Raw genomic sequence first — 12,374 nt, forward strand, 5'->3', positions numbered from 1 at the left:
ATTCACAAAAACGTTGAAAACGGCAAAATATTGCCTAATTCGATGATATTTTGTTTAAATCACATGAAGGAAAAGGAGATGATAAACGTCAAAATATTGCTATATTCGATGATTTTTCGTACGAAACAAAATGCAAGAAAACTTGCTTAAAATGCAATATTATGCGAAATTCTGAGATTTGAAGGCCAAATCACATATCGTGATACTACATGAAATAGTATCGAAATATTGGTAAAAATGAATATATTTACGTAATATCAAACTACATGAAAAACGTGAAAAAAGTCACTATATAACCATATTTGAGGATTTTAACTTCAAATCTTAGAGCGAGGTTTCGTATTATTTAGATCCAAGAAAAGACATATGACAATGTTGTTTCCAATACAAATGATAAAAATCAATGTGTTTTCATTAGAAATAACTAAAATGTTCCTGATTTTCCGTTTATATTACTGATGGAAGATGTACACGTAAAACCGCTCTATTCCGGCTGAAACGTCGATATATGCAATAAAAACAGAACTTCTCCCCTTTTCAATATCTTACTCAGTATTTTAACGAGAAACAAATAGTTGATTGAAAATGAAGTATTTAAGGTTATTATCTAATCAATTATGTGTTTGCATCATTTGTATCGTATATATAATGAATTAATACCCATGGACTGAAAATTCACAAAAACGTCGAAAACGGCAAAATATTGCCTAATTCGATGTTATTTTGTTTAAATCACATGAAGGAAAAGGGGATGATAAACGTCAAAATATTGCTAAATTCGATGATTTTTCGTACGAAACAAAATGCAAGAAAACTTGCTTAAAATGCAATATTATGCGAAATTCTGAAATTTCAAGGCCAAATCACATATCGTGATACTACATGAAATAGTATCGAAATTTTGGTAAAAATGAATATATTTACGTAATATCAAACTACATGAAAAACGTGAAAAAAGTCACTATTTAACCATATTTGAGGATTTTAACTTCAAATCATAGAGCGAGGTTTCGTATTATTTGGATCCAAGAAAAGACATATGACAATGTTGTTTCCAATACAAATGATAAAAATCAAAGTATTTTCATTAGAATTAACTAAAATGTTCCTTGTTTTCCGTTTATATTACCGATGGAAGATGTACACGAAAATCGCTCTATTCCGGCTGAAACGTCGATATATGCAATAAAAACAGAACTTCTCCCCTTTTCAATATCTTACTCAGTATTTTAACGAGAAACAAATAGTTGATTGAAAATGAAGTATTTAAGGTTATTATCTCATCAATTGTGTGTTTGCATCATTTTCATCGTACATATATGAATTAATACCCATGGACTGAAAATTCACAAAAACGTGGAAAAACGGCAAAATATTGCCTAATTCGATGATATTTTGTTTAAATCACATGAAGGAAAAGGGGATGATAAACGTCAAAATATTGCTAAATTCGATGATTTTTCGTACGAAGCAAAATGCAAGAAAACTTGCTTAAAATGCAATATTATGCGAATTTCTGTGATTTGAAGGCCAAATCACATATCGTGATACTACATGAAATAGTATCGAAATATTGGTAAAAATGAATATATTTACGTAATATCAAACGACATGAAAAACGTGAAAAAGTCACTATATAATAATATTTGAGGATTTTACCTTCAAATCATAGAGCGAGGTTTCGTATTATTTAGATCCAAGAAAAGACATATGACAATGTTGTTTCCAATACAAATGATAAAAATCAATGTGTTTTCATTAGAATTAACTAAAATGTTCCTGATTTTCCGTTTATATTACCGATGGAAGATGTACACGAAAACCGCTCTATTCTGGCTGAAACGTCGATATATGCAATAAAATCAGAACTCCTCCCCCTTTCAATAATTTACTCAGTATTTTAACGAGAAAGAAATAGTTGATTGAAAATGAAGTATTTAAGGTTATTATCTAATCAATTATGTGTTTGCATCATTTTTGTCGTATATAAATGAATTAAAACCCATGGACTGAAAATTCACAAAAACGTTGAAAACGGCAAAATATTGCCTAATTCGATGATATTTTGTTTAAATCACATGAAGGAAAAGGAGATGATAAACGTCAAAATATTGCTATATTCAATGATTTTTCGTACGAAACAAAATGCAAGAAAACTTGCTTAAAATGCAATATTATGCGAAATTCTGAGATTTGAAGGCCAAATCACATATCGTGATACTACATGAAATAGTATCGAAATATTGGTAAAAATGAATATATTTACGTAATATCAAACTACATGAAAAACGTGAAAAAAGTCACTATATAACCATATTTGAGGATTTTAACTTCAAATCTTAGAGCGAGGTTTCGTATTATTTAGATCCAAGAAAAGACATATGACAATGTTGTTTCCAATACAAATGATAAAAATCAATGTGTTTTCATTAGAAATAACTAAAATGTTCCTGATTTTCCGTTTATATTACTGATGGAAGATGTACACGTAAAACCGCTCTATTCCGGCTGAAACGTCGATATATGCAATAAAAACAGAACTTCTCCCCTTTTCAATATCTTACTCAGTATTTTAACGAGAAACAAATAGTTGATTGAAAATGAAGTATTTAAGGTTATTATCTAATCAATTATGTGTTTGCATCATTTGTATCGTATATATAATGAATTAATACCCATAGACTGAAAATTCACAAAAACGTGGAAAAACGGCAAAATATTGCCTAATTCGATGGTATTTTGTTTAAATCAAATAAAGGAAAAGGGGATGATAAACGTCAAAATATTGCTAAATTCGATGATTTTTCGTACGAAACAAAATGCAAGGAAACTTGCTTAAAATGCAATATTATGCGAAATTCTGAGATTTGAAGGCCAAATCACATATCGTGATACTACATGAAATAGTATCGAAATATTGGTAAAAATGAATATATATGCGTAATATCAAACTACATGATTAACGTGAAAAAGTCACTATTTTACCATATTTGAGGATTTTACCTTCAAATCATAGAGCGAGGTTTCGTATTATTTAGTTCCAAGAAAAGACATATGACAATGTTGTTTCCAATACAAATGATAAAAAACAATGTGTTTTCATTAGAATTAACTATAATGTTCTTGATTTTCCGTTTATATTAACGAGGGAAGATGTACACGTAAAACCGCTCTAATCCGGCTGAAACGTCGATATATGCAATAAAAACTGAACTTCTCCCCTTTTCAACATCTTACTCAGTATTTTAACGAGAAACAAATAGATGATTGAAAATGAAGTATTTAAGGTTATTATCTAATCAATTATGTGTTTGCATCATTTTCATCGTATACATATGAATTAATACCCATGGACTGAAAATTCACAAAAACGTCGAAAACGGCAAAATATTGCCTAATTCGATGTTATTTTGTTTAAATCACATGAAGGAAAAGGGGATGATAAACGTCAAAATATTGCTAAATTCGATGATTTTTCGTACGAAACAAAATGCAAGAAAACTTGCTTAAAATGCAATATTATGCGAAATTCTGAAATTTCAAGGCCAAATCACATATCGTGATACTACATGAAATAGTATCGAAATTTTGGTAAAAATGAATATATTTACGTAATATCAAACTACATGAAAAACGTGAAAAAAGTCACTATTTAACCATATTTGAGGATTTTAACTTCAAATCATAGAGCGAGGTTTCGTATTATTTGGATCCAAGAAAAGACATATGACAATGTTGTTTCCAATACAAATGATAAAAATCAAAGTATTTTCATTAGAATTAACTAAAATGTTCCTGGTTTTCCGTTTATATTACCGATGGAAGATGTACACGAAAATCGCTCTATTCCGGCTGAAACGTCGATATATTCAATAAAAACAGAACTTCTCCCCTTTTCAATATCTTACTCAGTATTTTAACGAGAATCAAATAGTTGATTGAAAATGAAGTATTTAAGGTTATTATCTCATCAATTGTGTGTTTGCATCATTTTCATCGTACATATATGAATTAATACCCATGGACTGAAAATTCACAAAAACGTGGAAAAACGGCAAAATATTGCCTAATTCGATGATATTTTGTTTAAATCACATGAAGGAAAAGGGGATGATAAACGTCAAAATATTGCTAAATTCGATGATTTTTCGTACGAAACAAAATGCAAGAAAACTTGCTTAAAATGCAATATTATGCGAATTTCTGTGATTTGAAGGCCAAATCACATATCGTGATACTACATGAAATAGTATCGAAATATTGGTAAAAATGAATATATTTACGTAATATCAAACGACATGAAAAACGTGAAAAAGTCACTATATAATAATATTTGAGGATTTTAACTTCAAATCATAGAGCGAGGTTTCGTATTATTTAGATCCAAGAAAAGACATATGACAATGTTGTTTCCAATACAAATGATAAAAATCAATGTGTTTTCATTAGAATTAACTAAAATGTTCCTGATTTTCCGTTTATATTACCGATGGAAGATGTACACGAAAACCGCTCTATTCTGGCTGAAACGTCGATATATGCAATAAAATCAGAACTTCTCCCCCTTCCAATATCTTACTCAGTATTTTAACGAGAAAGAAATAGTTGATTGAAAATGAAGTATTTAAGGTTATTATCTAATCAATTATGTGTTTGCATCATTTTTATCGTATATATATGAATTAAAACCCATGGACTGAAAATTCACAAAAACGTGGAAAACGGCAAAATATTGCCTAATTCGATGATATTTTGTTTAAATCACATGAAGGAAAAAAAGATGATAAACGTCAAAATATTGCTATATTCGATGATTTTTCGTACGAAACAAAATGCAAGAAAACTTGCTTAAAATGCAATATTATGCGAAATTCTGAGATTTGAAGGCCAAATCACATATCGTGATACTACATGAAATAGTATCGAAATATTGGTAAAAATGAATATATTTACGTAATATCAAACTACATGAAAAACGTGAAAAAGTCACTATATAACCATATTTGAGGATTTTAACTTCAAATCATAAAGCGAGGTTTCGTATTATTTAGATCCAAGAAAAGACATATGACAATGTTGTTTCCAATACAAATGATAAAAATCAATGTGTTTTCATTAGAATTAACTAAAATGTTCCTGATTTTCCGTTTATATTACTGATGGAAGATGTACACGTAAAACCGCTCTATTCCGGCTGAAACGTCGATATATGCAATAAAAACAGAACTTCTCCCCTTTTCAATATCTTACTCAGTATTTTAACGAGAAACAAATAGTTGATTGAAAATGAAGTATTTAAGGTTATTATCTCATTAATTATGTGTTTGCATCATTTTTATCGTACATATATGAATTAATACCCATGGACTGAAAATTCACAAAAACGTGGAAAAACGGCAAAATATTGCCTAATTCGATGATATTTTGTTTAAATCACATGAAGGAAAAGGGGATGATAAACGTCAAAATATTGCTAAATTCGATGATTTTTCGTACGAAACAAAATGCAAGAAAACTTGCTTAAAATGCAATATTATGCGAATTTCTGTGATTTGAAGGCCAAATCACATATCGTGATACTACATGAAATAGTATCGAAATATTGGTAAAAATGAATATATTTACGTAATATCAAACGACATGAAAAACGTGAAAAAGTCACTATATAATAATATTTGAGGATTTTAACTTCAAATCATAGAGCGAGGTTTCGTATTATTTAGATCCAAGAAAAGACATATGACAATGTTGTTTCCAATACAAATGATAAAAATCAATGTGTTTTCATTAGAATTAACTAAAATGTTCCTGATTTTCCGTTTATATTACCGATGGAAGATGTACACGAAAACCGCTCTATTCTGGCTGAAACGTCGATATATGCAATAAAATCAGAACTTCTCCCCCTTCCAATATCTTACTCAGTATTTTAACGAGAAAGAAATAGTTGATTGAAAATGAAGTATTTAAGGTTATTATCTAATCAATTATGTGTTTGCATCATTTTTATCGTATATATATGAATTAAAACCCATGGACTGAAAATTCACAAAAACGTGGAAAACGGCAAAATATTGCCTAATTCGATGATATTTTGTTTAAATCACATGAAGGAAAAAAAGATGATAAACGTCAAAATATTGCTATATTCGATGATTTTTCGTACGAAACAAAATGCAAGAAAACTTGCTTAAAATGCAATATTATGCGAAATTCTGAGATTTGAAGGCCAAATCACATATCGTGATACTACATGAAATAGTATCGAAATATTGGTAAAAATGAATATATTTACGTAATATCAAACTACATGAAAAACGTGAAAAAGTCACTATACAACCATATTTGAGGATTTTAACTTCAAATCATAAAGCGAGGTTTCGTATTATTTAGATCCAAGAAAAGACATATGACAATGTTGTTTCCAATACAAATGATAAAAATCAATGTGTTTTCATTAGAATTAACTAAAATGTTCCTGATTTTCCGTTTATATTACTGATGGAAGATGTACACGTAAAACCGCTCTATTCCGGCTGAAACGTCGATATAAGCAATAAAAACAGAACTTCTCCCCTTTTCAATATCTTACTCAGTATTTTAACGAGAAACAAATAGTTGATTGAAAATGAAGTATTTAAGGTTATTATCTCATTAATTATGTGTTTGCATCATTTTCATCGTACATATATGAATTAATACCCATGGACTGAAAATTCACAAAAACGTGGAAAAACGGCAAAATATTGCCTAATTCGATGATATTTTGTTTAAATCACATGAAGGAAAAGGGGATGATAAACGTCAAAATATTGCTAAATTCGATGATTTTTCGTACGAAACAAAATGGAAGAAAACTTGCTTAAAATGCAATATTATGCGAATTTCTGTGATTTGAAGGCCAAATCACATATCGTGATACTACATGAAATGGTATCGAAATATTGGTAAAAATGAATATATTTACGTAATATCAAACGACATGAAAAACGTAAAAAAAGTCACTATATAATAATATTTGAGGATTTTAACTTCAAATCATAGAGCGAGGTTTCGTATTATTTAGATCCAAGAAAAGACATATGACAATGTTGTTTCCAATACAAATGGTAAAAATCAATGTGTTTTCATTAGAATTAACTAAAATGTTCCTGATTTTCCGTTTATATTACTGATGGAAGATGTACACGTAAAACCGCTCTATTCCGGCTGAAACGTCGATATATGCAATAAAATCAGAACTCCTCCCCCTTTCAATAATTTACTCAGTATTTTAACGAGAAAGAAATAGTTGATTGAAAATGAAGTATTTAAGGTTATTATCTAATCAATTATGTGTTTGCATCATTTTTGTCGTATATAAATGAATTAAAACCCATGGACTGAAAATTCACAAAAACGTTGAAAACGGCAAAATATTGCCTAATTCGATGTTATTTTGTTTAAATCACATGAAGGAAAAGGGGATGATAAACGTCAAAATATTGCTAAATTCGATGATTTTTCGTACGAAACAAAATGCAAGAAAACTTGCTTAAAATGCAATATTATGCGAAATTCTGAAATTTCAAGGCCAAATCACATATCGTGATACTACATGAAATAGTATCGAAATTTTGGTAAAAATGAATATATTTACGTAATATCAAACTACATGAAAAACGTGAAAAAAGTCACTATTTAACCATATTTGAGGATTTTAACTTCAAATCATAGAGCGAGGTTTCGTATTATTTGGATCCAAGAAAAGACATATGACAATGTTGTTTCCAATACAAATGATAAAAATCAAAGTATTTTCATTAGAATTAACTAAAATGTTCCTGGTTTTCCGTTTATATTACCGATGGAAGATGTACACGAAAATCGCTCTATTCCGGCTGAAACGTCGATATATGCAATAAAAACAGAACTTCTCCCCTTTTCAATATCTTACTCAGTATTTTAACGAGAAACAAATAGTTGATTGAAAATGAAGTATTTAAGGTTATTATCTCATCAATTGTGTGTTTGCATCATTTTCATCGTACATATATGAATTAATACCCATGGACTGAAAATTCACAAAAACGTGGAAAAACGGCAAAATATTGCCTAATTCGATGATATTTTGTTTAAATCACATGAAGGAAAAGGGGATGATAAACGTCAAAATATTGCTAAATTCGATGATTTTTCGTACGAAACAAAATGCAAGAAAACTTGCTTAAAATGCAATATTATGCGAATTTCTGTGATTTGAAGGCCAAATCACATATCGTGATACTACATGAAATAGTATCGAAATATTGGTAAAAATGAATATATTTACGTAATATCAAACGACATGAAAAACGTGAAAAAGTCACTATATAATAATATTTGAGGATTTTAACTTCAAATCATAGAGCGAGGTTTCGTATTATTTAGATCCAAGAAAAGACATATGACAATGTTGTTTCCAATACAAATGATAAAAATCAATGTGTTTTCATTAGAATTAACTAAAATGTTCCTGATTTTCCGTTTATATTACCGATGGAAGATGTACACGAAAACCGCTCTATTCTGGCTGAAACGTCGATATATGCAATAAAATCAGAACTTCTCCCCCTTCCAATATCTTACTCAGTATTTTAACGAGAAAGAAATAGTTGATTGAAAATGAAGTATTTAAGGTTATTATCTAATCAATTATGTGTTTGCATCATTTTTATCGTATATATATGAATTAAAACCCATGGACTGAAAATTCACAAAAACGTGGAAAACGGCAAAATATTGCCTAATTCGATGATATTTTGTTTAAATCACACGAAGGAAAAAAAGATGATAAACGTCAAAATATTGCTATATTCGATGATTTTTCGTACGAAACAAAATGCAAGAAAACTTGCTTAAAATGCAATATTATGCGAAATTCTGAGATTTGAAGGCCAAATCACATATCGTGATACTACATGAAATAGTATCGAAATATTGGTAAAAATGAATATATTTACGTAATATCAAACTACATGAAAAACGTGAAAAAGTCACTATATAACCATATTTGAGGATTTTAACTTCAAATCATAAAGCGAGGTTTCGTATTATTTAGATCCAAGAAAAGACATATGACAATGTTGTTTCCAATACAAATGATAAAAATCAATGTGTTTTCATTAGAATTAACTAAAATGTTCCTGATTTTCCGTTTATATTACTGATGGAAGATGTACACGTAAAACCGCTCTATTCCGGCTGAAACGTCGATATATGCAATGAAAACAGAACTTCTCCCCTTTTCAATATCTTACTCAGTATTTTAACGAGAAACAAATAGTTGATTGAAAATGAAGTATTTAAGGTTATTATCTCATTAATTATGTGTTTGCATCATTTTCATCGTACATATATGAATTAATACCCATGGACTGAAAATTCACAAAAACGTGGAAAAACGGCAAAATATTGCCTAATTCGATGATATTTTGTTTAAATCACATGAAGGAAAAGGAGATGATAAACGTCAAAATATTGCTATATTCGATGATTTTTCGTACGAAACAAAATGCAAGGAAACTTGCTTAAAATGCAATATTATGCGAAATTCTGAGATTTGAAGGCCAAATCACATATCGTGATACTACATGAAATAGTATCGAAATATTGGTAAAAATGAATATATATGCGTAATATCAAACTACATGATTAACGTGAAAAAGTCACTATTTTACCATATTTGAGGATTTTACCTTCAAATCATAGAGCGAGGTTTCGTATTATTTAGTTCCAAGAAAAGACATATGACAATGTTGTTTCCAATACAAATGATAAAAAACAATGTGTTTTCATTAGAATTAACTATAATGTTCTTGATTTTCCGTTTATATTAACGAGGGAAGATGTACACGTAAAACCGCTCTAATCCGGCTGAAACGTCGATATATGCAATAAAAACCGAACTTCTCCCCTTTTCAACATCTTACTCAGTATTTTAACGAGAAACAAATAGATGATTGAAAATGAAGTATTTAAGGTTATTATCTAATCAATTATGTGTTTGCATCATTTTTATCGTATACATATGAATTAATACCCATGGACTGAAAATTCACAAAAACGTCGAAAACGGCAAAATATTGCCTAATTCGATGTTATTTTGTTTAAATCACATGAAGGAAAAGGGGATGATAAACGTCAAAATATTGCAAAATTCGATGATTTTTCGTACGAAACAAAATGCAATAAAACTTGCTTAAAATGCAATATTATGCGAAATTCTGAAATTTCAAGGCCAAATCACATATCGTGATACTACATGAAATAGTATCGAAATTTTGGTAAAAATGAATATATTTACGTAATATCATACTACATGAAAAACGTGAAAAAAGTCACTATTTAACCATATTTGAGGATTTTAACTTCAAATCATAGAGCGAGGTTTCGTATTATTTGGATCCAAGAAAAGACATATGACAATGTTGTTTCCAATACAAATGATAAAAATCAAAGTATTTTCATTAGAATTAACTAAAATGTTCCTGGTTTTCCGTTTATATTACCGATGGAAGATGTACACGAAAATCGCTCTATTCCGGCTGAAACGTCGATATATGCAATAAAAACAGAACTTCTCCCCTTTTCAATATCTTACTCAGTATTTTAACGAGAAACAAATAGTTGATTGAAAATGAAGTATTTAAGGTTATTATCTCATCAATTGTGTGTTTGCATCATTTTCATCGTACATATATGAATTAATACCCATGGACTGAAAATTCACAAAAACGTGGAAAAACGGCAAAATATTGCCTAATTCGATGATATTTTGTTTAAATCACATGAAGGAAAAGGGGATGATAAACGTCAAAATATTGCTAAATTCGATGATTTTTCGTACGAAACAAAATGCAAGAAAACTTGCTTAAAATGCAATATTATGCGAAATTCTGAGATTTGAAGGCCAAATCACATATCGTGATACTACATGAAATAGTATCGAAATATTGGTAAAAATGAATATATTTACGTAATATCAAACTACATGAAAAACGTGAAAAAGTCACTATACAACCATATTTGAGGATTTTAACTTCAAATCATAAAGCGAGGTTTCGTATTATTTAGATCCAAGAAAAGACATATGACAATGTTGTTTCCAATACAAATGATAAAAATCAATGTGTTTTCATTAGAATTAACTAAAATGTTCCTGATTTTCCGTTTATATTACTGATGGAAGATGTACACGTAAAACCGCTCTATTCCGGCTGAAACGTCGATATATGCAATAAAAACAGAACTTCTCCCCTTTTCAATATCTTACTCAGTATTTTAACGAGAAACAAATAGTTGATTGAAAATGAAGTATTTAAGGTTATTATCTCATTAATTATGTGTTTGCATCATTTTCATCGTACATATATGAATTAATACCCATGGACTGAAAATTCACAAAAACGTGGAAAAACGGCAAAATATTGCCTAATTCGATGATATTTTGTTTAAATCACATGAAGGAAAAGGGGATGATAAACGTCAAAATATTGCTAAATTCGATGATTTTTCGTACGAAACAAAATGGAAGAAAACTTGCTTAAAATGCAATATTATGCGAATTTCTGTGATTTGAAGGCCAAATCACATATCGTGATACTACATGAAATGGTATCGAAATATTGGTAAAAATGAATATATTTACGTAATATCAAACGACATGAAAAACGTAAAAAAAGTCACTATATAATAATATTTGAGGATTTTAACTTCAAATCATAGAGCGAGGTTTCGTATTATTTAGATCCAAGAAAAGACATATGACAATGTTGTTTCCAATACAAATGATAAAAATCAATGTGTTTTCATTAGAATTAACTAAAATGTTCCTGATTTTCCGTTTATATTACTGATGGAAGATGTACACGTAAAACCGCTCTATTCCGGCTGAAACGTCGATATATGCAATAAAATCAGAACTCCTCCCCCTTTCAATAATTTACTCAGTATTTTAACGAGAAAGAAATAGTTGATTGAAAATGAAGTATTTAAGGTTATTATCTAATCAATTATGTGTTTGCATCATTTTTGTCGTATATAAATGAATTAAAACCCATGGACTGAAAATTCACAAAAACGTTGAAAACGGCAAAATATTGCCTAATTCGATGATATTTTGTTTAAATCACATGAAGGAAAAGGAGATGATAAACGTCAAAATATTGCTATATTCGATGATTTTTCGTACGAAACAAAATGCAAGGAAACTTGCTTAAAATGCAATATTATGCGAAATTCTGAGATTTGAAGGCCAAATCACATATCGTGATACTACATGAAATAGTATCGAAATATTGGTAAAAATGAATATATATGCGTAATATCAAACTACATGATTAACGTGAAAAGTC

The sequence above is a fragment of the Procambarus clarkii genome, unplaced genomic scaffold (assembly GCF_040958095.1).
Source record: "Procambarus clarkii isolate CNS0578487 unplaced genomic scaffold, FALCON_Pclarkii_2.0 HiC_scaffold_126, whole genome shotgun sequence".
In the NCBI taxonomy this organism is placed as follows: Eukaryota; Metazoa; Arthropoda; class Malacostraca; order Decapoda; family Cambaridae; genus Procambarus; species Procambarus clarkii.